At 46.6% G+C, this 23236-nt stretch overlaps 1 pseudogene; it reads right to left on the bottom strand.

Moving 5' to 3' along the window:
* Positions 1 to 11841: 11841 nt before the first annotated feature.
* LOC136479786 (putative serpin-Z6A) lies at positions 11842 to 22914 on the bottom strand (annotated as a pseudogene).
* Between the last annotated feature and the right edge of the window lie 322 nt (positions 22915 to 23236).

Below are 23236 nucleotides of genomic sequence, written 5' to 3'. Positions count from 1 at the left end.
GGATCGGCGTAGACGGCTCAGATCGAGCGGACCACCGATTGGCCTAGGTGGGCATGCGCGACAGTGCGACTTTGCCGGCCCAGGCCTAGGTTGCGGCATGGGTGCGGGCAGCGCGTGGGCAAAGGAGGTGGGCCGGTCTGTTTTGCCGGCTGGGCCGAAGCAACAGTGTTGAAATGAATGAGTTTTTCTTTTCTTTTTCCAGTAAATGTTTATTTCCTGGAAATTGATTAAATGGCTTAAAGAAAATAGAAAAGAGAATTTTCCTGTGGGTAAAATTCACTAAATTGAATTATTTTTCGCTGCGTATTTAAAGATGTTATTTTCATTATTAAATTCGAACCAACGGGAAAATTTAATTTTGAAAAATGGATATGTTTTAATTGATTATAATATTGTAATTATTCTAACCAACATTGATTAATGGCAATATTATGATGTTTTGTCTTGCATTAATTCTATTTCTGCCCAATGGTGATGCAGAATTAATGTAGAGGACAATTGTATGTTTTAATTTTGACCAACGTTGGAACTAAGGCATGCAATTGTTATTGTTATTATTTATGTTCTCACTCTATTTGAATTGTGTTTTGAGGCAGATACAACTAGATGAGTTGTATCAAAGAGATCCCCACTCTCAAAGGTGATAACTACATTGAGTGGAAGAAAAAGATCAACCTGGCCTTCATCTTGGCTGAGGTGGACTAGGTAGTCACCACACCGTGTCCCACAGAGCCTGTGGCACCGGTGAAGGAGACAAACGAGGCTGATGCCGCTTGGGCAACCAGAGAGAGGGATTTTGCATCCCAAAGAATGTCCTATGACCTTGAGCATAGGAAGTAGGGTCACTGCCAACAAGAAGTGTTTAGCTGTGATAAAGAACACGATTGAGCCTGCAATTGTGGGCTCAATCCTAGAGTGTGACACCATCACCGAGTACCTCGATAGAATAAAGAGTCAGTTCACTGGATCTTCAAAGACATATGCTACCCAGCTGATAAAGCAGTTGGTAACAGAGAGGTACTCTGGTAATGGTGGCATAAGAGAGCACATGCTAAGGATGAGCAATCTGGCATCCAAGCTAAAACCAATGGATCTGGCTCTCAAAGATGAGTTCCTTATCCATCTGATTTTTGTTTCCTTGCCAAAAGAGTTTGACACCTTTGTTGTCAACTATAATATTTAGCCCGAGAAGTGGGACTTAGAGAGGCTCATGGCTATGTGTGTGCAAGAGGAGGAGAGAATGAAAGCTGCCAATGGTGGCACTATCAATTATCTGAAAGACAACAAGAAACATAATAATAATGTTAACTTCTCCTCAAAGTCAAAGGGAAAGGGTCCCATGCTACATAAGCCTCAGCAGAACTAGTTCACAGTAGAGAAAGACCAATGTCTCCATTGCAAGAAGACGGGACATTATCAGAAAAATTGTCCCGATTACTTAAAGATGATCATGGCAAAGAAAGGTGAGAACATTATTACGTTCATAAATGAATCTCTGTATGTATAGTATTCAAAATCTACTTAGTGGATTGACTCAGGTGCAACTGTTCATGTTGCTAATTCTTTACAGGGATTCCATTCGATGAGGACTACAGAAAGAAGCAAAAGACACGTTAAAGTTGCAAATGGAGTCCGAACAGATGTCGAAGCCGTTGGCGATCTTTCTCTAGATCTTGCTGATGGCTTCACACTTTTACTTAGAGATGTTCTTTATGTTCCCTCTTTATAGAGAAACTTGATTAGTGTTTCATGCTTGGACAATGATGGATATGATTGCCATTTTAGAAATGGCAGATATAAGATAACATTTAATAATGCATGTGTTGGTCTTGCTATCTTACAAAATGAGCTTTATTTGTTATCACTACGTGATGATGTGAATGTTGTATGCGATGATGGGAATGTTGCGTGCAACAATGTGAATGTATCTTGGTCTACGAATGTAAACAGAAAACGAAAGAGAGCTCACGATGCATTGTCGAAATTATGGCACTATCGTTTAGGCCATATTTCGAGGGGGAGAATAGAAAGACTAGTTAAGAATGATATTCTTCCTCCATTAGAGCTCTCAGATTTAGAACAATGCAGAGAATGCATTAAAGGAAAGTATGTAAAGAAAATTAAGAAAGATGCCAAACGAAGCGCATGAATTCTACAGATTATTCACATAGATATCTGTGGTCCGTTTCCTGTAAAGAGTGTGGATGGTTATGATTCATTCATAACATTCATAGATGATTACTCCCATTATGGCTACATTTATCCAATTAAAGAAAGAACAGAAGCATTGGATAAATTTAAGATATTTAAGGCAAAAGTTGAAAACCAACACAATTTAAAGATTAAGATAGCCAGGTTCGACCATGGGGGGGAGTACTACGGTCGGCATACCCCATATGGCCAAGTTCCTAGACCTTTTGCAAGGTTCTTACAGGAGAATGGCATAGTAGCCCAGTATTCTACATCGGGCAAACCTCAGTAGAATGGAGTAGCTGAAAGGCGCAATCGTACCCTGATGGATATGGTGCACAGTATGATAAGTTACTCCACCTTACCGATGAGCCTATGGATGGAGGCGTTAAAAACTGCCATTCATATTCTCAATAGAGTACCAAGTAAGTCAGTGCCAAAACACCGTATGAGTTGTGGACAGGAAGAGTACCCTCACTAAACCACTTACGTGTGTGGGGGAGTCCTGCTGAGGCTAAAGTATTTAAACCAAACATTGGGAAGCCAGATCCCAAAACAGTGAGTTGCCATTTTATTGGTTACCTAGAAAAGTCAAAAGATTTTCGTTTCTACTGTCCAGACAGACATACAAAGTTTGTGGAAATGAGACACACAGTCTTCCTAGAGGATGAAATGATGAAGGGGAGCATGGTAGCTCGAGAAATGGACCTTGAAGAGAAGAGGGTGTATGCGCCCACTCCGATGATTCATGAGCCATTTTTCTCACTACCTGCTATCGCTGTACCGACAGTGCAAGATACTGCGGTGCCAGCACCTGTTGTTATCCCACCTATGGCAATAATGAATGCTAATGATGAACCTGTTCTTCAATATCCTATAGAACCTATTGCCACAAATGAGGGGGGCAACAACAGCCTCAAACAGAAGATGTGCCAAATGTGGAGGCCCCTAGAAGGTCTCAAAGAGTTAGAAAATCAGCTATTCCTGCTGATTATGAAGTGTACAATACTGAGGAATTTCAAATGGAGGATGATCCCACCTCATTTGAAGAAGCCATGAGAAGTGATCATTCATCAAAGTGGCTTGAGGCCATGGAAGATGAAATGAAATCTATGAATGCCAATAAAGTTTGGGATTTGGAGATAATTCCTAAAGGAGCCAAAACAGTAGGCTGTAAATGGGTCTACAAAACAAAACTTGACTCTCAAGGAAATATAGAGAGAGATAAAGCGTGACTTGTGCAAAAGGCTTTACACAAAGAGAAGGGATTGATTACAATGAGACCTTTTCTCCAGTCTCATGTAAAGATTCCTTCAGAATCATAATGGCATTAGTGGCATATTACGATTTAGAATTACATCAGATGGATGTAAAGACGGCATTTCTCAACGGGGACTTGGAGGAAAATGTTTAGATGGCACAAACGAAAGGTTTTGTCATGGAAGGAAAAGAACGAATGGGATGCTGCCTAAAGAAATCCATTTATGGATTAAAACAAGCTTCAAGACAGTGGCACTTGAAGTTTGATCAAACAATAAGGAATTTTGGGTTTAAAGAGAATGTAGAGGACAATTGTGTCTATACAAAGTTTAAGAATGGAAAGTTTGTCTTCCTTGTCCTGTATGTGGATGATATCTTACTTGCTAGTAGTGATGTCAGTCTACTACTGGAGACAAAGAAGTTTTTGTCCTCAAAATTTGATATGAAAGATCTTGGTGAAGTTTCGTTCGTTCTAGGGATCGAGATTCACCTAGATAGAAGTAAAGGGGTATTAGGACTATCACAAAAGGCATACATAGAAAAAATCTTAAAGAAATTCAGTATGCACAAATATATTCCCTCACCTGCTCCTATAGTCAAGGGCGATAGATATGGGGATTTTCAATATCCCAGGAACCAATATGAGATCGATCAAATGAAAGCGGTTCCATATGCTTCAGCTATCGGAAGCTTGCAATATGCTCAAGTATGCACGCGCCCTGACTTGGCATTTGTTACCGGGTTACTTGGCAGATTCAAGAGCAATCCTGGAATAGAACACTGGAAATTAGTAAAGAAAGTCTTGCGTTATTGGCAAGGAACGAAAGGCCTCATGATGACATATAGAAGATCTTATTCACTCCATATAGTGGGATATTCAGATTCTGATTATGCGGGAGATGATAGAAAATCCACATCTGGATATGTATTCATTCTCGCATGGGGAGCTATTTCATGGAAAAGCTCAAAGCAAATCGTCACTACATCGTCCACAATGTATGCCGAGTTTGTAGCGTGTTATGAGGCAACAGGGCAGGTGAACTGGCTAAACAAGTTTATACCCGGTTTGAAGGTGGTTGACGACATCTATAGACCACTTAAGTTATACTATGATAATAATCCGGCAGTACAGTATGCTTACAACAATAAGTCAAGTGGTGCTGCCAAACATATTGACATAAAGGATTATGTTGTGAAAGATAAAGTCCGGGATCAAGTCATAAGTCTTGAGCATATAAGTACCGAAAAGATGCTCGTGGATCCTTTTACAAAAGGCTTACCACCCAACGTGTTTAGAGAACATGTAGCTGGCATGGGTTTAAGGGAAAGCCTATAATTCCTGGACAAAAGAAGGCCCAAAGATAAGTATCTATTTTAGAACAGAGTGGTGTGTTGTAGCTGTTAAATCTATCGGCAATGGACCGTGACGATGAGACATGCTCTATGCGCTAATCAGTAATGGAATGAACAAAAGTAAATGATATGAAAGTAAAAGATGGAAAGAGATCAAGGGGGAGATTGTTAGATTGATCTCTAATCCTAACTGGACCCAACGGCCCAGTTGGGCCTTTGATTCGCGCCCTGATCGGGGGCGCCCAGCCCACCATGGCTGGAGGGGCCCTATCACCCTGCGCTATAAAAAGAGGTGGGGCCAGCAGCTCTAATCACGAGGTTGATCCGAGCCGAGCTCCCCACCGATAAACCCTAAACCCGATCTAAGTGAGGGGCACAGCCAGTGATGGGAAGTACCTCCAACACTGCACTGCGCCGCCATCAATCTTCACCGCCGGCACCGCATATCCGACCCGTCTTCCCCGACCGTCGCTGCCCGTGCGCAGACTTCACCAACGAACCCGATGGCGGCCTCTGGATCATCCCCCTCCGTGGTGTCTGGTTCGGCAGCCCTCATCCACCCCTCTCTGTTTCTCTCTTGTTGCATTAGAACGTGTTCTAGGTCTTTGATTCATCAAACACCCCGACTAGATCTACTCCTAGACGATCCGAATATATTAATACACACTAGCTAAGAACCTCCGCTCCTCCACATTAGACTCAAACCTACAGGAGCGGGGGTCGGGGCTAGTAAAAAGCTCCATCCGCTCGTCGTCCGCGCCCAATTTGTTGCTCAAGTGGACTAGAGTCCATCGACTAGCTTCACCATATGGAGTGTTACCTCCGATCCAATCAATGTCCTCATCACTCCCCAACTCTTCTCCATCCACCAAAATATGAACACTCGGCCACCTGCGGCGCGAACTACCAAAATTCCCGACCGCCCCAGCAACCCCTAACCCTTGATCCAAGTTGGACCCAGCCTCCTCCTCAGCCACATCTGCCTCCACACCCGGAACCTCTAGAGAGACAACTGTCACATTATCATCAGCCTCCTCCTCCTCTGAGGACCCGCTTGTATGAGCAGAGCTCCCTTCGGCGCTGGAGCTCCTAGCTAACTCATCACCCTTATCAATGGAAGCCTCCCAAGTTGGAGCTTTCTCCCCCGCCTTACCAACGCCAACACTACCCTCATCCTCTTCCTTAGACTCCAACTGAATGAACATGGATCCAAGGCCAGCCAATTTCACGCTGCCATCTGCACCCGTGATCCCGCAGGAACTTGCAGCGACATGAGCTACCTTCGTCAGTCGCTCTACCCCAACTTTAGAAGCAACAGAACTGCCGGCCTTGGCTCTCAACGCGGGTCTCTTCGCCGCAACTGTTTACACTCCAAACTGACAAACTAAAACCGAAGTTTCGCCCACTACCTTCCTCGGCTGGTAATGAACTCTGTGTGTACATAAGAAGGCATTAGCGTCAACCTCGACCGCCTAAGATCTGCACGCCCATACAAACATAGACAGCCTCGTAAAGCAAGAGGGCGTCAACTGATGAAACTTCAACTCAAACCTCCGCATGACCTCCAATACAAAGTGAATAACAGGAAGCCTGAAGCCAGCATAAAAAACTCTCGAAAAACAACAACCTTGTCATCACGCGGCTGTGGCACTGTCTCACTTCCATATGGCCTCGCTTCACCAGCCACAAACCACTTTCACTTCGCATAAGTCTCCAGATCCTTCTTAGTGACACGATAGGCCCCAAAATCAAAAGACTCAACCTCCGGTTTGAACACACTCTCCGAACCCTCGACCAACCTCGTGATCTGCTTAGTACGAGCCATCACTGCAAAAAAGAGAGACAACAGCAAAAGCAAGATTTCCACAAACCCTCTGAAACAACGGACACGCCCTCAAACAAATCCGCAACGATCAGAACAACTCACCTACAACCAATCCGAACCAAGCCCAACAAGCCTAATCAGTAAAGAAGACCTTCGCCAACTGCAACCCTCGTCAAGCACCAAACCTCCGCAGCGGCTGCAGCAATCAACAACAATCGAAACAGGAGAGAATGCATGCCACCTACCGCTCCTATTTATAGGCCCGAACTCCTCACCACGCGCCCGCCAAGGCCGGCGCCATCCCAAAAATTGAGGAACCAAACGCCGAAACACATGAAATGCGTCGCCACACACACCCGACGTGTAACTTAAAAATAAAAATACAAGCCGATCACCTCAGGTCCAACACCAGCGGCCAAAAGCAAATGGGGCGTCGCTTAGGCCGAGAGGCCCACGAGCTCGAGCTCCACTCATCCCTCTCCAGATCTAATGCTGCTTCGGCTCCCTTGGTTGGACCAAACCCTCGAGGGGCTACTATTGGGGGGTCACCCTCGGCGCGCCACCCCAGTCTGCTTTCAGCTAGAGGTGGAACCCTCGCCCGCCCAGGGGAGGTCCTCGCCAAAGGAAATTCCCCATCAGGCTGTGATCGACTGACTCTTGCGGCGAAGGTATGTTCGATCCTATATCCTTGCAGGGTATGGCGATGCTCGCGAGGCCACCTCCGCGCCGCCCGATGGATGACGGGAGACGGAGCTCCTAGAGGACGGCGTCTGGCCGCGTTGTTTAAAGGGTGGTTGAAGCAGGGGTGTAGAATGACCAGCGTACCCCTGCATTCCTGCAGAGTAGTGCCCTGAGCGATAGGAGCAGGCTGTAATATTCGCCTTGCCTCCGGGTATGCCCTATAAATACCTGGTGGGTTGCGCTGTAATAGATGACGAATAATGGCCATTTACTCCAGAATTTATTGCCTCATTTCTGTTCCACGACGTGCTTTCACCTTCGCTCTCTCTTAGAGCAAGTATAATAGCAGGCTGTAAGCTGACTAAATGCTGAGGTGGAGGAGAGAGGGGAGGAGAGAGAGGAGAAGCGGGCTGTAAGCTTACAGCCGGCTTGGGCACAAGAACCAAGAAAGTCTGTGAGAGAGACAAGTGGGCCATGTATTAACTGTAAAGAGCCAACTACTATATGAGTGGGCTGAGAGAAGGCTGCAAGGAACCTTACAGCCAGTAAGCCGACTGTATTATTAGCCTTGCTCTTACCCGTGGGAAACCCTTGTCCTCCCCCACGCTAGTCCCTAGCGAGGGTGTGGGAGGCCAGGTAAAACCCCACATCCAACTAGCCAATGCATTTCACAAGTATCAGAGAGCTATGTCACTGTCCAATGTTAGACTTGCCACATTGTGGCCTTGTTCAATCATATTTTACGTATCTTATGTTGGTAACATAAGAACCCCATTGATCAGACTTTGTAATGAAATGAGGTAGTTATTGTGACCACGGTCGGTCATAAGGCTCATTCGATGCCGCAGATTGATTCTGCACAAAGGAGAAGAGATAAATCATTCACAGTGATTGAGAACGAAATATACAAGTATTAGAAATAAACTAGCAACTAGAAACGGTGATTATAAGATTGTGAAGTGACTCACAGTGCCGAAAATAGTATTTGGAGCAGGTTGAGGAGGAAGGACTGGCATCGGTGGCGGAGGTTGACCGATTGCAGCGTAAACACCCCTCATCATTTCAGACATCTGGGCTCGCTCAGCATCCATCTTCTGCCGCTCTGCCTCCATCCTCTGCCGCTCTACCTCCATCCTCGCCTCTAGCTCCTCCCAGTGCCTGGTTTCTTGTTCCAGCTGAGCCTACAATATTTCATGCCAATATTACAATGCAATGCAAAAGTATGTAAAAATCAATGAATGATGAATAAAACAGAAATAACCTGGGGGTGTGTCCATCTGGAACTGTGTAGAGATTGAAGGGGTTGTTGTGCTGTAGACAACATATTGTAATACGCTTTTGTGGTTGGCTCTAGCTCCTCATCCCTACATCCTTCATCGAAGTGTGCTTCATGAAAGTCATTTAACATGTATCCTACCCCGACATTATAATCCTCGATGCGTTGTCTCACGACCTCATCTCTCACATGATCGGATTCACCATGGTAGATCTACCGGGTATAGTCTGCCATAAATCCATTCTTGCAAAGATGTTGACCCATGACCTTCTTTGTTTGTCGACGCGAGTTTGCACAAATACTACAGGGACACCAAGTGACACGCACTCCTTTAACCCCTGCAAATGCTAGTTCCAAGAAAGCATCGGTCTTCTGAATGCATTCATCGGTCAATGAACCCTGACTAGAGCGGCCCGTGTACATCCACTCACGGGCACCCATCCTCTAACATATCAGCAAGTAATATAAAAATCAATTGCATCTACAAGTTCCTATACTGTCTAATAGGTGAGGATAGGTCCTAATCCCACCCGATGATGTGTAGATAGGGTTAGTTTCCATGCTCTACTCCTATCCGAGATAGCATTTTGGCAGCACCTCCCCGCGATTCTCTAAATACACGGCAGGGAGATTGTGTATCTGGAGAACAGCAGGGAGATGCTGCCGAAACTCTGTCTCGGATCAGAGTAGAGCATGGAAACTAACCCCATCTACACATCCTCGGGCTATCCAAAAAACATGGACAATTCGAAACAGACACGATTATAGATATGCAAAGATCTGCATATTTCCAATTGTGTCTCTTTTGAATGGGAGACGCCTAGCTAGGTTATGTGATATACGAACATCCTATGTTTCACATCATATGGAAAGAGGGGTGTAGGATGCCTCACCTTGCTGTCCTACAAAGTGACGAGTCAAGGATAGTAGGGAATGATCTTTGCAATAGCCTCTCCTGCAACAAAGGAACATAATAGTGTCAATTATAAATTTTGGCAGCATCTCCCCTACACGGTGAGGTAACCACGACTTGCAACAAACCAACGGCATGATGGCCGGCAACCACATACACAACAAACCAATGGCACGATGGCCAACAACCACATACATAGCTTATATCGTGCAAAACCACGAAAGGTAGAAGGTGGGGGGCGGTTGGAGGGTGATGCACGGAGCGGCGTACGACGGCGGTAGGGGAGTCCACTACTATGTAAGTACCTAAATTTAACTATGTAAGTACCTAAATTAACAAAGTAGTGCATTACTTGAAGCTAATTATCTAATTATAATCAATATTATAAAATTTTACCTGTCAAACGCTGGCACACACGAACCCGATCGCTCGGTGGCAAGCACTACAGGGAGGGCCTACAAGGGAGGAGAGGCACGCAGCCCTAGGCTAGGCAACCTACGGGGAGGGTCCTAGGAGGCGAGGCCCCTAGCCCCCGGCCATGCTGCCCCCGGTTGGGTGGCTGGTGGGGAGGGTCCTAGGAGGCGAGACCCCCGGCCAAGATGACCCTTGGGAGGCGAGGACTGCGGGGAGGTCATGCTAGAGGGGAAGGCAGGAAGGAGCAAGCAAGCGGGGGATGCGGGGCGGAGGCGAGGAGGAGTGGGTGGGTGGGGGAGGTGGCGCGAAGGCAGGAAGGATCGGGCGGTCGGGGAGGAGGGGGCTGGTGAAGACGCTGACAGCGTTGAGGTGCCGGCGTGGGGGACGGTGAGCCCGGACGGGCCAGGGAGCGGCGTAGGGGGTGGCCCGGCTAGGGCTAGGGGTGGTGCAGGGGCTGGTGGTGGCGGCATAGGGGCGCAGGTGCGGGAGGTGCCGGCAGGGCCACCGCTTGGCTGGATCTCACCGGCTGCAGCCCGACCGTGGGGCTTAGCCCTTGCAGCTGCGCCTCTAGAGCTCGCCAGTTGGCCGCGGAGCTCGCTGGATGCCTCCCCATCTCCTCCTCTTCCTCCGACCTAGCAACGCTCGCCGGCGGCGGGTGTGGGTGAGGGAGCGTCGTGCCGGTGCCGTTGAGTGTGTGTGAGGGTGCGTGTGAGTGGTGGCGGTTGACTCCATATTAGGATGCTTTGCCGAGTGTTCGAGATCTGACACTCGGCAAAGCTGGAGTTTGCCGAGTGTCAGATCAGGGCACTCGGCAAATCCCAGCTTTGCCGAGTGTCAGATTAGGGCACTCAGCAAATCCCAGCTTTGCCGAGTGTCAGATCGAAGCACTCGTCAAAGCCCATCTTTGCTGAGTGTCGGATGGGGCAATCGGCAAACCCAGTTTGTTTTCAATTTCCTTCTCTTCCTTCTTTTCCAGAACGTGTTTTTCTAAATTTGTTCTGATGTACTTTGAAAATACCTTGTCAAATTCACTCAACAATATATATTTGATTTTTCTCCAAATATTATTCCATTATTTCATGCACTTATAGCTCAAATTCAATTTATATCAATTAAAATTCTATAATTGCACTTAATAAATTAAAATTATCTAATAGATCCAAAAAATTACCAAAATTTCATATGAAACAATCTATGTTCTCTATTGCCTATACAAAAAGTTTTGAAGCCAAACCCCAATTCGACCGTCACTTTGACCCCAAATCTTACCAAATCCTTCTCAACGCAATGATTCTTCTTCTGAGATGCTTCGGTTTGTAAACATCGTACGTGACAAAATTGTGTGAAACCTTCTCAATTTTTTACCATAGCCTCCACATATGATATCATCACATCATGACAAATCTCATAAATTTCAGACTTCGTTTGCTTTTTTAGAATTTTTAAACCATTCGGCCACACGTTTGTGGTCATGTTTCATGAACCAGATGTTCAAAATTTCTTTTCATTTCCCGGATAAGGCCTCACACCGGAGTCAATAACATGAATATCATTTTTCTACTCATTTTATTCTACTATTTGAATCACTTGCATTTCAAATTTGACTTATACCAAAAAATTCCTTGAAATGCAATAAATTAATTAAATATAACAAACAGATCCAGAAATATACCTAATCTTAACATTGAGTACCATATGTTGTATGTGGAGAGTAGAAAAAGTTTCAAGGTTAGAAGAGAAACAAACTTATTTCTTTGTCGGGTGCTAGAAAAAAAACACTCGACAAACTTATTTCTTTGCGGAGTGTAAAGAAAAAATCACTCGGCAAACCTATTTCTTTGCCGAGTGCCACTAAGGGACACTCGGCAAAGTACTAACGACCGGCACACTAACTGATGGATGTCCATGTGGCGGTTTTTTGCCGAGTGCCTAGATTTTGTCACCCTCGTTCACCTCGAGCAACGCCTTATGGCAAATGTCGGCAACCTCGTTCACCTCGAGCACCGCCTTATGGCAAACATTGGCAACGTATAGCGGCGTGCCAACAACATCCTCATCGCGCTTGGCCGCCATGTCGGCCAGGTCAGCTTCGCCAGCAACGAAATCGAAATTGATCCCCATGCCTTTTCTCAGCACCTGCCTCACGCTGCCGGAGGCGGACAGCTTGAACTTGGGCAGCTAGAAGTCCCCAACGGGGATATGCAAGGAAGGAAGGCGCACTACCAGAAACACTAGCTTTGTCGTGTTTCCACGGAACACAGCGAAGCCCAAAAAATACTCGGCAAAGGCTTTGCCGAGTGTTACACTCGGCAAACAGCACACGGCGTACACAGTGTCGGCAAAAGTTTCTTTGCTGAGTGTTTTTTATCGGGCACTCGGCAAAGACTTTGCCGAGTGCTCAAACTGATGCTCGGCAAAAAAAAGCTATGGGATGCCGCGGAGACGGTCATGGCGTGTTTGCCGAGTGTCTAACCGCCTAGGAACTCGGCAAACTGGCCCTTGTTTGCCAAGTGCTCTGGCCCTAACACTCGGCAAACGTGCCTTTGTTTGACGAGTGTCCCAGCCCTGACACTCGGCAAACATGGCTTCTTTGCTGAGTGTCACATCCTAGACACACGGCAAAGACTAGCCATTCTAGGCCTAGATTTTGGCCTCTTTGCCGAGTGTCACCGTGATACTCGGCAAAGATGGCCATTTTAGGCCCTGAATGCACAAATTTTTGCCACGAGGCCTCTTTGCCGAGTGTATTTCGCATGGCACTCAGCAAATAGCCCTTTTGCCGAGTGTAACACTTGGCAAAGTTACCATATATATCCGTTTTATTTGGTTCGGTCACATATAACGTACCACACTCAAATAAACATTGCATCCATCACAGATAGTTCACAAGCAGTTCATATGGATATATCGACAACACATAAATGCAAATAAACTTCAGAATCAAAAGTAGGTTTATTCACAATCACAAATGCAAATAAAATTTAGATTCACAAGTAAGTTTGTTCATAGTCACTCTCCAGTCTCATCAGAAATGCAAATAAACATAGTCACTGTGGCCACGGTCGGTCATAAGGCACATTCGATGTCGCAGATTGATTCTGCACAAAGGAGAAGAGATAAATCATTCACAGTGATTGAGAACAAAACATACAAGTATTAGAAATAAACTAGCAACAAGAAATAGTGATTAATTCTGTGGAAACTAAAAGTAGCTAAGTTACAGTTATTGATAATGAAACAGTGATTACAACGTTAACTACGAACCAGAAATAAACTAGAAATTAGAAACTAGAAACATACGAACATCACAAAGGAGAAAAGATTGATTCTGCATAAACTACAAACGGCGATTATAAGGTTGTGAAGTGACTCACAGTGCCAGAAATAGTATTTGGAGCAGGTTGAGGAGGAGGGACTGGCATCGGTGGCGAAGGTTGACCGATTACAGCGTAAACACCCCTCATCATTTTAGACATCTGGGCTCGGTTAGCATCCATCCTCTGCCGTTCTGCCTCCATCCTCGCCTCTAGCTCCTCCCGGTGCCTCGTTTCTTGTTCCAGCTGAGCCTACAATATTTCATCCCAATGTTACAATGCAATGCAAAAGTATGTAAAAATCAATGAATGATGAATAAAATAGAAATAACCTAGAGTGCGTCCATCTGGAACCGTGTAGAGATTGAAGGGGATAACGAACATGGGCCAACAAGTGTATGAGGTAGCCACCATTCCATAAGGATTGAACCCATCTATTGCCAGCGTAACACGTACATTACGAGCCTCTAGAGCTTTCTCACGATGAATCATATCAAACCTTGTCCATACTTCACCATCGGATGGATGCACCAGCTTCTTAGGATTGTATCGACATCTGTATTTGTGCCATGTCATCTATTTCGCGGATTCCACATTCATTTTAAGGCATTGGATCCTTGGTATGAATGGAAGGTACCAAAGGATCTTCATGGGGATTGTGAGCTGCCTCTTATGACCATCACCAATCTACCTCTAGGAACCTAGAGGCTTTACACTTCACACAGTACTTTGATTCTGCATGTTCTTTCCTAAATAAGATGCATCCCTTCGGACAAGCATGTATTTGCTCATATGGCATCTTAAATGCACGAAGGAGTTTCTTTGCCTCATACATGCTCTTTGGCAGAATGTGACCATCTGGGAGCAGGCTACCAAAAACCATCAGCATAACATCGAAGGCTTCTTGACTCCAGCTAAATTGGGACTTTACGGTCATTAGGCGTGCAATGGCATCCAGTTGAGAAACCTTGGTATGCCCATGAAGGGTTGCTATGCCGCAGACAACATATCGTAATACGCTTTTGTGGTTGGCTCTGGCTCCTCATCCCTATGTCCTTCATCGAAGTGTGCTTCATGAAAGTCATTTAACAAGTATCCTACCCCGGCATCATAATCCTCGATGCGTTGTCTCACAACCTCGTCTCTGACACGATCGGATTCACCATGGTAGATCCACCGGGTATAGTCTGCCATAAATCCATTCTTGCAAAGATGTTGACCCATGACCTCCTTTGTTTATTAACGCGAGTTTGCACAAATACAGCAGGGACACCAAGTGACACGCGCTCCTTTAACCCTTGCAAATGGCAGTTCCAAGAAAGCATCGGTCTTCTGAATCCATTCATCGGTCAACGAACCTTGACAAGAGCAGCCCATGTGCATCCACTCAAGGTCATCCATCCTCTAACATATCAGCAAGTAATATAAAAATCAATTGCATCTACAAGTTTCTATACTGTCTAATAGGTGAAGATAGGTCCTAATCTCACCCGAGGATGTGTAGATGGGGTTAGTTTCCATGCTCTACTCCTACCCAGATAGAATTTCGGCAGCACCTCCCCGCTGTTCTCCAAATACACGGCAGGGAGATTGTGTATCTGGAGAACAATAGGGAGATGCTGCCGAAACTCTATCTCAGATCAGAGTAGAGCATGGAAACTAACCCCATCTACACATCCTCGGGCCATCCAAAAATGTGGACAATTCGAAATAGATACGATTATAGATATGCAAAGATCTGCATAATTCCAACCGTGTCTCTTTCGAACGGGAGACACCTAGGTAGGTTACATGATATATGAACATCCTATGTTTCACATCATATAGAAAGAGGGGTGTAGGATGACTCACCTTGCTGTCCTGCAAAGTGACGAGTCAAGGATAGTGGGGAATGATCTTTGCAATAGCCTCTCCTGCAACAAAGGAACATAATAGTGTCAATTATAAATTTTGGCAGCACCTCCCCTGCACGGTGAGGTAACCACAACCTACAACAAACCAACGGCACGATGGCTGACAACCACATACACAGCAAACCAACGGCACGATGGCCGACAACCACATACACAGCTTATACCTTGCAAAACCACGATAGGTAGAAGGTGGGGGGCGGCGGGAGGGTTAGGCACGGAGTGGCGTACGGTGGCGGAAGGGGAGTCCACTACTATGTAAGCACCTAAATTTAACTATGTAAGTACCAAAATTAACAAAGTAGTCCACTACTTGAAGCTAATTATCTAATTAAATTCAATCTTACAAAAATTTACCTGTCAAACGCTGGCACACGCGAACCCAGGCAGCTCGATGGAGAGCACTACAGGAAGGGCTTGTAAGGGAGGCGAGGCACGCATCCCCAGGCTAGGTGACCGATGGGTAGGGTCCTAGGAGGTATGGCCCCTGGCCCCCGACCCCCGGCCATGCTGCTCCCGGTTGGGTGGTCGGTGGGGAGGGTCCTGGGAGGCGAGGCACCCGGCCAAGATGACCCTTGGGATGCGAGGACCGCGGGGAGGTAGCGCTAGAGGAGAAGGTAGGGAGGAGTGGGCGAGCTGGGGATGCGAGACGGAGGTAGGGAGGAGTGGGCGGGCGGGGGCAGGCGGCGTGGAGGTGGGAAGGAGTGGGCGGGCGAAGACGCCGGCGTGGGCGACCGCGAGCCCAGCCGGGGCAGGCGGCGGCACAGGGGCTGGCGGCGTTGGCATGACGTGGGCACGGGAGGTGTTGGCGGGGCCACTGCTAAGCTAGATCTCACTGGCTGCAGCTCTGCCGCAGGGCTTAGCTCGCTAGGGGGGCCAAAGCTCGCCCAGGCGCCGATAGACCCGGAGCTCGCCCTCGCGGCTGCGCCTCTAGAGCTCGCCGGTTGGCCACGCAGCTCGCCGGATGCCTCCCCTTCTCCTCCTCTTCTTCCAACCTAGCAACACTCGCCGGCGGTGGGTGCGGGTGAGGGAGCGTCATGTTGGTGTGGTTGAGTTTGTGTGTGAGGGTGCATGTGAGTGGTGGCGGTTGACTCCATATTAGGACGCTTTGCCGAGTGTCCGAGATCTGACACTCGGCAAAGCTGGGGTTTGCCGAGTGTCAGATCGGGGCACTCGGCAAATCCCAGCTTTGCCGAGTGTCGGATTGGGGAACTCAGCAAAGCCCATCTTTGCCGAGTGTCGTATGGGGCACTCGGCAAACCCGGTTTTTTTTTCATTTTCCTTCTTTTCCTCCTTTTCCATAACGTGTTTTTCTAAACTTGTTCCGCTGTACTTTGAAAATACATTGTCAAATTCACTCAACAATATATACTTGATTTTTCTACCAATATTATTCCATTATTTCATGCAGTTATATCTGAAATTCAATTTATATGAATTAAAATTATATAATTGCACTTAATAAATTAAAATTATCAAACGCATCCAAAAAATTACCAAAATTTCACATGAAACAATCTATGTTCTCTTTGCCTGTACAGAAAGTTTTGAAGCCAAGCCCCAATTCGACCTGTCACTTTTACTCCAAATCTTACCGAATCCTTCTCAACGCTACTATTCTTCTTCTGAGATGCATTGGTTTGTAAACATCGTACGTGACAAATTATGCGAAACCATCTCAATTTTTTTACCATAGCCTCCACATATGATATCATCACATCATGACAAATCTCATGAATTTGAGACTTCGTTTGCTTTTTTTAGAATTTAAAAACTATACGGCCACAAATTTGTTGTCGTGTTTTTTGAACAAGATGTTTGAAATTTCTTTTCATTTCCTGGGTAAGGCCTCGCACTGGACTCAATAACATGAATATCATTTTTCTACTCATTTTATTCTATTATTTGAATCACTTGCAGTTCAAATTTGACTTATACCAAAAAATTCCTTGAAATGCAATAAATTAATTAAATATAGCAAACAGATCCAGAAATATACAAAATCTTAACATGGAGTAACACATGTTGTATGTGGAGAGTATAAAAAGTTTCAAGGTCAGAAGAGCAAAAAACTTATTTTTTTGCCGAGTGCCAAAAAAACACTCGACAAACTTATTTATTTGCCGAGTGTAAAAAAACAACACTCGACAAACTTATTTCTTTGCCGAGTGCTACTAACGGATACTCGACAAAGTACTAACAGTCGGCACACTAACTGACGGATGTCCACATGACGGTTTTTACCGAGTGCCTAGATTGTACCGAGTGTTTTTACTAGTTTGCCGAGTGTTTTTTTTCAGCACTCGGCAAAAATTTTGTTTGCTGAGTGTAATTATTTTGCTGAGTGTTTTTTTTGCAGCACTCGGAACGAAGGATTGCACTCGACAAGCACCCTTGCACTCGGCAAATCTTCTGCTTCCGGTAGTAGCGGTAGTGCGAGAACCCGGGGCCAGAGGACATCTCAATGAGACCTGGGAGCCCGTCCCGCTCGTTAGGCTGGAAGATGCACATGGAGTATTTCGGGGCGGGGTCATCGCCAACATTGCTCTGTGATGATGATCCCTTACGTGGTGCTGGTGCCCGTGCTGGTGCCGGTGATCTGTATGGGAGCTTGAGCACCTTGTACCCGTTCCGGATGGCGATGTACTGGCTGTGCACTGAGTACATGAAGGGCACGTCGGCAGTGCTGCCGTCGAGGCGGTGGAACTTGTCCACCACCGTGTGCGCCTTGGCGAACGGCGCCTCCCATCTGCCCCTGAAGCAGATGGCGCTGGAGAGCACGAGGCTTGTCAGTGTGTTCACTGAACTGGGATCAAGGATCGAGTCAATGTGCTTGTTAGTCGCCGCCGCCAAACAGCCGTTGATCTCACCAACTGCCTTCTCCGGCTTCACGAAAAGAGAAAATTAAATTTTGTTTCAGTGCAATCTATTAATTAATTAAGACCTCACCTCGTTACTGAAGTCGACGGCGTGCGCCTCGGCGTTGTAGGACCCGGCGGCGGCGTCGCGGAAGGCCGGCAGGAGCGCCCACGCCGGGTCGTGCGACGCGCCGCACGCGAACGCGACGGCCGGCCCGCCCGACCGCGACCGGTCTGCGTGCGCGCGCTCTGCGGCGCGGCAGGCGAACGCGGCGAGGTCATCGCGGGAGTCTCCGCCGAGCGCGTCAAGGAGCTCCTGGAGCGTGCCGCCGCGGGCGCCGGCGGCCAGCAGCGCTAGCGTGGCGTAGACGGGCACCGGCGAGAAGACGAGGTTGACGGCGGCGGTGGGGCCGCCCGGCTCCCCCGTGACGTTCGGCGGCGCTTGTAGTTGCCTGGTGAAGCAGAGCGCAAGCGCCGTTAGGCTGGCGGCGTTGGATACTTGATCTCCGTTGCTTTGGCGTCATGGCTAAGTTGAATACTTGATCGGCGATGTTTTTTTTTTTTGTGTGTGTGTGTGTCAGGATCGAATCGCAGTCGGAGCTCGGGATCAATAATATAAGGAACTTTTGTCTAGTTCTCATACAAATCCAATATCCGCGATTAATATTAGTACCATATTAAAACTCGTATTCCATTCCAATTTCTATGGCATCGGCGAAAAAAATCTGTGTGGGCGTGGAGCCGGCGGAAGGCTCCAGATCATGCGGTTGCAACCCTGATGCCGTCATGTCGATGCACGGCACGTGGAGTTGTGGACACGCACCAAAGAAGATATCCAGACGCCGCGCGCTCCCGGCTCGGCTCCAGATCAACTTCAACTCGGGTTGGCTGTTACCGGTACCGGTCGGCTCGCCTTCCAGAAAAAGCGCTGTACCGGTACCGGTACTGGTGGCACATAGTCCTCGACGGAAAATCGCCATCGGCAACGGCTATGGCGTTGTGGACGGGACGGGACGGGCTGGCCGCCGGCTGCGGCGAGGAGCAGGTCCATGCATGGTCTGCCCCGGCGAGATGACCAGCGTCAGTGAATGTGTGATTGTCACTGCAAAGAACAATGTTAGAGATTACCTATGGTTGGGCCTTTCGTCTTCTCCACTCGTCCTCCACTGTGTTCACCTTCTTCCTCGAGAATTCATGTGGTTGTAATGGAGTTGTGAGGTTGTGTTACTATAATTGGTATAAAAGAGAGACGATTCCTTGGGTTTTTTGGCATGGTCATGGAGATGCCATTGGAAACGCACAAGAGTAGTGGGTTTGATTTGAGGCTGAATTGTTGCATGTGTATTGACTATAAAAGTAGTGCCTACAAGTTGTTTGATAAAATGTTCACAGGTGGATTGGAGGACTGGAGGGCCCCATCACTAAAGGTTTGCTACCCTATCACTCAAGGTGTGCTTAATTAAGTCTTTTGTCCATTTGGAGATGTGGAACGAGTGCTTGTGTTTTTGGATTAGACCGTGTGTTTGCTTGGTTCATTTTTCAATCTTTTTTTGTGTGTAAAGGGTCATTTTTCAATCTAAGCATGCTGCTGCTGAAGCATTTGGAGCCTTGCACGGTCGACACATTTATGATGGCTGCTATCAGCTCGACATAATGTGGGCATCATCTCAAGGTCACGACAACACCAACTTGGCCATGAGCTGTTGTCACACTACGAATTCATCTTTGACTATCGCCATGGGCACATATCTGAAACCAGCCTTGTCGTTGCATTTGTAGCAGACACTGAACTTGTATCTAGCATCACCAACATCGAGTTCCCCACCACATGTTTGATGCTTGGCCTCCATGTCAATACCGGGCTTAGCCTTGCAAAAGTGGCATAGCTGCTCATGGAGCCCTATAGGATCAAGATGGCTGAATAGAGGGGGGTAAATAGTCATTTCTAAAAATTAATCACAAGAGCTAGCCAATTTTGATACGAAAGTGAACTAATAGTCTAGCCTCGACTACACTCCTCTAGCTATAGTTTGCTAGCAACCTAGAAAAGGATATGAACTAGAGAGCAACTAGGGTACCGGGATAGTGGGAGCTCACCTAAACAACTCTAGTTTGCAAGATCAAACAATCTAAGCAACTAGAGTACAAGCAAGCGCACGGGAGCTCCTACACATACTAGTGAGAAAAACGGTAAACACTAACTAAAGTCTACACTATTAATCTACTACACAAGGCACGAGCTCAACAACACAAGCACAATATATTGCAATTAAGTAAACTTGTTTTGAGATATGCAAACCACAGATGACACACAATGTTTTTCCCATGGTTCAGTAACTTGCCGGTCACTTAGTCCATGTTGAGGCGAGTTCTAGGATTGCCGCTCCTCTTGTTAGCTCCAAAGCCCGCAAGCTTCGGACTACCCCGCAAGGTAGGCTCCGACATGAGCATTAAACCTTGAGCCAGATGAATCAATTAGACACCCACACAAACCTCGATTCTACTAGACATGCTCTTTGCCTTCCTCTGGTGGGGATGAGCTCAATAGCCCCTCACAAATCCTTCTCCGGAGCACCACACAATCTTCTTGCGTGCTTCACGGAGATACAATCACCAAGCCGTCTAGGAACCGGCAAGTTCCAAGAGTAACAAGAAACCACACATGCAAATCACCACCCAGTGCCACTCGATTAGTCACTCAATTAATTGCACTAGGATCAATATCCAAGTCACTAAACTTGTCTCACATGAAGTATATGAGTAGGAGAGGTGAGGAGAGGCTCTCTTGATGTATGTCAACTTTCCAAAGTGCCAAGATGTAAAACTTCCTTTCATTTGGAATCTTTTGGCAACATATAAACTTGCCTTTGCATTGCATCCTAGCAAGTAGATAGGTTTTTCATTTAGTATTCATTATTATTTGCTTGCTTTGGTCGTGTTGTCATCAAGCACAAAAAAGGGGGAGATTGTAAGGAAAATGGACCCTTGGCCCATTTAGTTTGGATTTTGGTGTTTGATGATCAATATGACCAAGTTGGACTAATATGTTTGCAAGTGTTTATTTTGTATCCCAATAGGTTGCATGGCGGACTTGGATTTATTTGGAGCGATAAGAGTTTGATCAACATCAAAAATAGAACCTTAGAAGATGTGTTGATAACTTAGAAGAGAAAAGAAGAATCCAAGACGCAAGAAGGAAGAAGCCCGAAGAAATGAAGACGAAGATACGCGAAGAATGGAGCAATGGGCTGCTGCATCAGCAGCACCAGACATGTCCGGTGTTGCACCGGACACCCCACCGGACGGGGCATCCAGAGAACGTGCAGCACGGGCTTCAGCAACTAGAGGGCACCGGTGTGACCGGTGTGCACCGGCTATGGTGCACCGGACATGGCGTCTAGAGAGGTTGCAATCGGGTTGGAGCAGTCCATAGGGCACCGGTCATCACCGGTGTCGCACCAGACACCAGGCACCGGACATTTCCGGTGCACCGGTCATACACTATGCTCCAATGGTCGGCTGTCAGAAGCCTAATGGCTAGTTTTGGAAAGGGCACAGAACATGTCCGGTAACTATGCAAAAAGTTGTCTGGTGCACCGGTCATACACTGTGCTCCAATGGTCGGCTGTCAGAAGCCTAATGGCTAGTTTTGGAAAGGGCACCGGACATGTCCGGTGTGCCGCACCGGACATGTCCGGTGACTGTGCAAAAAGCTGTTGCAGTTTCCAACGGCTAGTTTTGGCATGGGGGCTATAAATACTTGTTCCAATCAGCCATTTGAGGGGTGGAAGAGCTGAGGGAAGGTGCTAAGGTATTCATAAACCACATTGGAGCTCTCCATATGCATAGGGCTTAATAGATCACTTGGTGATTAGCGTAGGTGCTTTGCGAAGTGCTTAGGTTAGTTAGACCACGCTCATATGCGCTCACTCTAGGTTTAGGCCTAGTGTTTATTGAGGTTTGTACACCTCTTGCCACTCGGTGCTTGTGTGCACCATTGTTGTACTCAGTGGGGCTTGTAGTCTTACGAGACCACACCAACCGCGTTTGTGTTGTGGCTGCCACTGTGTACCAGAGGGAACAAGGCCCGTGGCTTTTCAATCGGAAAGCACACACCGAAGACCCACTTGTGCGTGGGGAAGGCCCGGGGCTATCCACAGAGATACCCAACCGGGAGCTTGGCCCTTGCGAGGGGCTCCAACAAGGACTAGGGGGAGCCTACACGCTTTTTGATACCTCGGTAAAAATACCGGAGTCGTCGATGGGAGTTTGCATCTCTACCTCACTTAAACTTCCGCATTTACATTGTGTACCTTGGTTGTGTGCTTTACCTTTCCTAGCTTAGTTGAAGGCTAGTTGATAGGATTGGAACCTAGGTTGCATAACTCTTTTATGGTAGAGATATCAACACATCTAGCAAACCCGTAGTTGCACATTTAAATAACTTCCTTTGTTGCATAGGTTTTGCTGAGGCTCAAAATAGAGGCCATAGTTAGAAAATAGATTTTACGTTGCCTAATTCACCCCCCTCTTCGGCATCATGATCCTTACAAGTGGCATCAGAGCCAGGTTAGCTCATATTGGACCCTTGGTTTTACGGCCGTTGAGCCGACGCCGTTTAGAGAGGGAAGGATGGATACCTCTAGACCTCTGCACTTTGACGACACTAATTTCCCCTACTATAGTGATAGAATGGCTTGCTATCTTGAAGCGGTAGATCTTGGTGTTTGGTGAGTCACCCACGATGGGATGAAACACCTTAGGAATCTCAAGAAACCAACTGCGGGTGATGAAAAAGAAATTCACCTTAATGTTAGAGCTAAAAATTGCTTGTTTGAATCTTTGAGCATGGAAAATTTTAACCAAGTGTTCACCTTAAAAAGTGCAAATGAAATTTGGTTAAAATTGCATGAGCTCCATGTCGGCACAAGTAATGTCTGTGAGTAAAAACATTGCCTAGCTAAACAAAGTTTTGACTCTTTTAAAATGAATGAAAATGAGCTTGTTCGTGATATGTATTCTTGTTTGAATGTAATTATCAATGAACTCAATTCTATAGGATTAACAAATCTAGGTGATGCGAACATTGTGAGGAAGATCATCTCCATGCTACCACATGACAAGTATGGAAGTGTCATCACCATTCTTCACAACATGGAGGACTTGAGCAACATGACCCCGGCCATTGTCATTGGCAAGCTTGTGGCATATGAAATTTCACACAAAATAGGTGAAGAAGAAG

Source organism: Miscanthus floridulus, chromosome 9 (assembly GCF_019320115.1).
Source record: "Miscanthus floridulus cultivar M001 chromosome 9, ASM1932011v1, whole genome shotgun sequence".
NCBI lineage: Eukaryota > Viridiplantae > Streptophyta > Magnoliopsida > Poales > Poaceae > Miscanthus > Miscanthus floridulus.
Note: the sequence above shows the minus strand (reverse complement) of the source record. Positions and strands in the feature narration are given on the sequence as shown.